General features: G+C 43.2%; 1 pseudogene; it reads right to left on the reverse strand.

Moving 5' to 3' along the window:
• Positions 1 to 5,693: 5,693 nt before the first annotated feature.
• On the reverse strand, positions 5,694 to 5,812 carry LOC120623143 (uncharacterized; annotated as a pseudogene).
• Between the last annotated feature and the right edge of the window lie 602 nt (positions 5,813 to 6,414).

Consider the following 6,414-nt stretch of genomic DNA (forward strand, 5'->3'; position numbering starts at 1 on the left):
TGTAAAGTGGGGATAATAATAATAATACTCTCACCCAAGACAATTGTCCAGGTGAGATAATTCCTGTAAAGTGCATGGAAGAGCCCCTGTCACTTAGCAATACCTTAATAAATGTTGTTGTTACTGTTGATGATTGTGATGATGATGATGATGATGATGATAATGATGATATTATTAATTGTCGTTATCCTTGAAAAATGAATTTCATTTCTTAGGCTTTATTTTTCTGTCCCAAAGTATTTAGCAAAATCTTGGAAACATAACAGTATTCAGGAAAAACTTCTTGATTAATTTTCTGACTGCTCCACCATTTCTGCACTTTTAAGTTACAAAATTCACCATGTTGCATGTCTTTTAAATATATATCAATGGGTCCCGATCTTCTATAGGTTAAAACAAGGCATAAAACATTTTCCCGAAGCACTCCCTTCCACCCTCAACCTTATTTTTCACGTCTCTTTTCTGTGTACAATCTAATAATGCTGGTCTTAAAAATTCCCAGCCCTACCATCTCATGTGTATGTGTTTACAGATAATTTTTCCTTTGAACATTTGGTTTCCTCTACCTGGAGTATACTTCCACTTCCCCTGTACATTTAGAAGACTCCTGTTCATCTTTCAAAACCTTTCTTAGACATCATCTTCTCTGCGCTGTCTTTTGAGATGTCACTTCTTGCCCAGTAGTGCAATATCAATATTTTATGTTATGTTTATACTTTCTATCTATGTCTATTGCTTATTTTGTTATTGTTTTATACTGTCTTGTGCTTCTAGTCACAAAGTTTCGTTTGGGGTATATAAAAAATTCTTATTATTTTCTTGAATTGAATCTTTTATTGACTAGACTTCTTACATCTCTAAAGTACTACATTTCCATAAAAGATAGCTCTATCGTGTGATGGATGTTACCTACACTAATTGTGGGAATCATTTTGCAATATATACAAATATTGAATCATTTGAATATTGAATACCTGCAACTAATATTATGTTATATGTCACATTTCAATTTAAAAAATAGCTTTGTCTGTGAAACCCCTGAACTTGCAATAGGTTTCACTTGCTAATACTAGAATAATTCTTTTTATAGATGCTTAGTGATTCTTCTAGTGTTGTCCACACAGCTTACCAACCATCTCATGGTTCTTTCTTACTCTCTATAGGTTCAAATACATTGGAAGCCAAATTTCTCACTCTGTTCTTGTTAATAAGTAAAATATCCAACCAGGCTATTCTACAACTTGACTGGTTGGAAGAGAGAAAGACCCTCCTGTCTCAGTATGGATAAGTCGATGCCTTGTTCTCCAGCTGTGGTCCCATCAGGCAGTGCTGGTACATTGATACTGAAGCCCTCGACTTAGTTACTCGTTTACAGCACCATGGCCCAACTCTATCGGTTGGTACCAAGGCACACTCTGAGCAACCAGACTGGATCAAGCTTTACGTTACTTTAGGTGGCAGTAGCAAACACAACCGAGGAGAGGACCAAGTGTTGGTACCAAAACAAATACCCATCGTCTTATCCAGGGTTTCACCAAGAGGTGATGGAGGAAGCCAGGAGCCAAGGATTCTAGTAACAGGTCTAGAAGAAGAGTGCATGTTGATTCAAGACCAAGTGTATGAAAAAAAGAATAGTTTCTCTTAGATTCTTATTGGTTGCTGGGTCTTATTGTGAGGAGAACAAGCATAGGATGGGTGTAACTGTCCCATGGAGCTGGCACCTCTGTCTGGCGTGATGGGAAGGGCAGAATTTCCACTATCACTCACTTTTACCCCACGTTGCCTCGTAATATCCGTTCCATGTTTCTTTCAACGCCACCCATTTTGTTTCCTGAAAACATCAGCTGTCCTTAAGGGTTCTTTAAAGAGGGGATTAAGCAGCATTTAGAACTTTGTCCAGTACCCTATTCTAATGAAATGTGTTGTTACTTGAAAGAATTATTTAAGCCTATGTAAATTGGTCAATGTGAGAAGATGTGGTTGGGTGGAGGCAGGCAGAGTTGAGTTGGTGATAAAAATAGTTTTATTTGCATTTGGACTGATTTTGAAAAGGTTTTTAACCATTGCAACTGAATCCTTTTCAGAACCCTTGCTTTTTTTCTCTCTCTCTTTTTTACCCGAGTTGCTATGAGAACATGAATCATCTCTTTAGCACAATGACAGCAAGTGTAGCATTTAGGAGCGGACCCTGATTTTTCGGTTTGTTCTTTGCTCTCAAAAAGATAAGCTGTTGTTATTTCTTTCTTCTTGAACAAGCGCACCATGATTGCTGAAGTGGGAAGAATAATTGGACCAAATAGTCATGCGATTAATGCAAACAGAGAGAATTCATCTGTTTCAAGTACAGTAAATGCACTTCTGAAGATGCGCGAGCTTGCTTTCTCTGTTTATTCTTGGGCTGGGGAACAAATGTTGCTGAGTTCACTGCCACAAATTCCCGTGTTTCTTCCATGGGGTGGAGACCTTAAATGAACTGAGTTAAGGCTAGAAATCAGAAATCAGCCCTGTCTGGGGAGTGGATGGGCTTGCAAGGGAGCACAGGGGGGAGCACAGGGGAGAGCACTGCTTTGTCCAACATGACTGCTTTCCCCGCTTCCCGCTCCGCCTGGGAGGTTAAGAGGACTTCTGCTTTCTTAAGGATATGTTTCAATTACAAGATGACATGACTGATTGAGACAGAAGGGAAATTAGCATAGATTAGAGCCTTCAGGCATTTAGCTCTGTATTCAGCATTTATGTCATTTAGATGCCACGGGCATAAGGCAGGTACCATTATTTCTATGGGATAGATAAAAAAACTGAGATTCAGAAGTAAGTGTCCAAACTAACTCACAACAGTGGTATGCCGAAGCGCTGGGGTTTGAATCCAGGTCTTTATGGCTCAGCGTCGTGATAAGGGCATGGGCTTTGGGGCCTGACTGCCTGCTTTTGAATTCTGACTCTACTAGGTTGTAACTGTGACCGTGAGGGACGTCACCTCTCAGCACCTCAGTTTCCCATCTGTCAAAAATCGGGGAATGAAATGAGTACTTATCTAATAGAGCTGTTTTAAGGATTAAGTGAGTTATTACATGAAAAGAGCATAGAATTGTGCCAGTCACACAGAATGTCCCTAATGTAGCTGATTTCTCAAGGCCCAGGTGCTTTTGCTACACCTTTCACATCACACCTGCGGTTCGCTGCAGCGGCGCCCTAACTCATTTGTCTTCATGTAATCAATCACCCCAGCGTACCCTGGCCAGGTTAATATCTCTAAAATCTCATTTTTTTTCAGATCACTTGATATCTTTGGCAGCTCACTATTGCCTGTGGGGGTTGGGGAGGGAGAGGAGCTTGACTGTTCACCCATGAACTGGCCGCACCCTAGTTTCCCCATGATTTCTCTGTTGCACTCCCTCTCCCCACTTTGGAACTGCTCCTGCTTTGGAACGTAGCTCTCAACTCCCACCTCTGGTACTCAGCTCACTCTCCCTTCTATCATCGGCCTGTCTAAATACTGAGTGTTTCTCAAGTCCCTCACTTGAAACGTCCCCATCTTCTCCCAGAAATGTCCCTTGCAATGTGATCCCAACAGAGATGTTAGCCCCCTCCCTGGCTCCCAGAGCCCATGTCATTGGTAGTCCTCAGTCAGTGTCTTTTATTCACTGACCGGTGCCACCCACGAATCCCTGTTTCTCTTAATGGCAGGTATAAGAGAGAAGACCAGGGCTCTCGGTTGACTTCTCTTTCTCAGGGATATGCAGAGGTTTCTGTGGTTTCAGAAGCCTAGGAGACTTGGAGGGTCACTGCAGGCAGAGAAGTCTGAGTCTCGAAGGATCAGTTGAAGTTTAGCACCTAGGAAAGTAGAACAAAGGCATTCTAGGCAGAGGGAAAAGCTTGTGCAAAGTTGTGGAGCTGTGAGAATCTACGCAGATAGAAAACTCTGAGTTTATAACAGATGATGGAGAAACCACAGAGTAATACTTAAAGTTCCCAGTGACCAGTGGCAACAAATGTGATTATTCTTCTTGCCTCACTCCCATCCTTCCCCTTCCCGCTCCTCTGGAATCAGGCTTCAGCCTTGAGTTGGGTTCTTCTTTCAGTTTGATAAACGGTTTCACCATTTTGCTTAATTGTTTTCTTCCAGCATTCACTAAAGAGAATGAAGATTAAATCCGATTAAATAAATGAAGAACCTTGCCTCTACTTTGGCCAAGAAAGCCTCATCCATTTGTGTTTGTGTTTAAAGCGAGAATCCATTGGATACTGTTTCACTCTAAATTGGTTTCGTCCTGGGTTGGAGGATGTGCTTTGCCCTTCTGCTAGGAGTCCTGTAAATCTAGCTGCTTCTCTGCTATTGCCGAAGTACAAGGCAAGGAGAAAATAACTAACGTAGTCTCCCAAGTATGGGAGGCTCGACAACCATCATCCAGTTGACCTGCAGAATAGCCCTATGAAACAGGCGTTGGTTTCCTGATCGGGTTGGTAGAAATAAGGAAGCTTGGAAAAATAAGGCACGTTCCAGGTTTCGTAAATTAAATGAATTGTAGTGAATAACAGATGCCCAAGGGCCCCACCCTTGCATGTTTGAATATGTACTAGCCTGACCTTCAGCTGCTGGCACCTGCCTTCCTCTGCTCAAGAGCTTTTTCTGGTCAACAGAGCCCTCTCTGCCCATTTCTGGGGGCTTCCCTCAACTTAGGGAAGATCCCTGCCTCCCACTCCCAGTGTGGGAGAACTCCAGTGCCACATTCTGTTCTATGAAAGGTCCCAGAATCCCCAGGGGAGTGAGTTCCAGCTACCTACAGTGGTCACTCTGTTGATACTGATGTTTATTTTTTTATTTACTGCCTTTCCTTCTCCTTCTCACCTCCCTACTCCCCGACCAGTGCTTCCAGGGATTCACCCTCAATAAACCAAATGCACTGAAATGCTTGTGTCAGGGTCTGCCTCTGATATCTGAGCGTGGATCCATTTGACTCTGAAATCGACAGCCTTAACATTGTGCCATGCTGTGGAGATGGCACAGGAACGATTTTACCGGGCCAGCATGAAAATGGGACGGCGGAACCCACTAGATAAATGACAAATGAGTTTGGTGTCAGGGGTCTCACGTAATTGGTTGGTGGGGGCCACTCAGAAGCTTCTTGGAGGAGGGTTTGAGGGCGTATCGGGACTAAGAGGAATGCACATCTGGATAGTGTGGTGGGGTCTGTGTGAGCGGGTGAGGGAAGAAAAGCGAGCATGGCAACCGTTGCTCCCCGGCCCTCACTCTTTCTTCTCTCTGTGTTAACATTTAGGCTCTTTGGCTAAGTTTGCCCAGAGGAGAATAAGGCCATGCACATGGCCACCTTATGAGCTCTCAACGCAGAAGGTCATACAGTGAGAATATAGACTGAGCATCAAGTCAGAAACTCTGAGTTCCCATGTTGACCAAAAAGTTCTCTTCAAACAATCCCCTTCCCTTTTCATGCCCCTTTTCAATGATGAAGCTATTAAGAGCAACTGCAATCATTTTTGTTGACAATGGCTTCCTAGCCAGCCCACCACCAGTCTGTGACCGATTTTAGTCTCTCTCAAGATACAGCCTTTTTCTTTTTCTTTCTTTCTTTTTTTTTCTTTTTTAGGCAGGGCAACCCTTGGTTGACCTCACAGATTGCAAGAACCTGGTCAGCTTACAATCCCTTATTTTTAAATTTTTATTTATTTTTTTATGCCTACAGCACCTACTCTTCCTAGGTGGTCTCCCATCCAAGTACTAACCAGGCCCAACCCTGCTTAGCTTCCAAGATCAGACGGGATTAAGCTTGTTCAGGGTAGCATGGCCATAGACGATACAGCCTTTTTCTAACCAAGGGATTAATTTTCACACTCCAGTGGACATTTCTTTGGTGGGAGGTGTCTGTCCTCCTTCCAGGCCTTCTTTTGGTTAGAGCATCTTGATATCTTTCCGGGGATCCAACCCTTGTTCTCAGGACCTGTGCTTTTCTCCAGGAATGGTTCTGTCCTGTGGTTCTGGCCAGGGAGCTCCATGTACCCGTCACTGTGGTTTTGTGGTAAAGAACAGGATCCAAATTACAGGCAGTGGGGCTGTTGCTGGGTCTTCTGAGAAGCAGATGTGTGCCTGGAGAGGAGCCAGTCTGGACCTGCTGTCCCACCTCGCCCCTCTGTGTGACTGACACAGAAGAGGAACAGTGAGGAGATTGACAAAGAAGAATTAAGTCTGGGAGCCACTGTGTGATCCCCCTGGTCAAGCCAGGCCTGAAGCTAGTCAGATTTCAGGACCTTTCATTTAAATGAGCCCAAATATTCCATTTTTATTTAAACTATTTTGAGTTGGGCCTCCTATCTCCTATAAATAACAACAACAACAACAACAATAAAAATCTGACTATTGGTATGATAATTTCACTGAGAGTGGCTACCACATTATGT

Source organism: Pteropus medius, unplaced genomic scaffold (assembly GCF_902729225.1).
Source record: "Pteropus medius unplaced genomic scaffold, Ma_sr-lr_union100, whole genome shotgun sequence".
NCBI lineage: Eukaryota > Metazoa > Chordata > Mammalia > Chiroptera > Pteropodidae > Pteropus > Pteropus medius.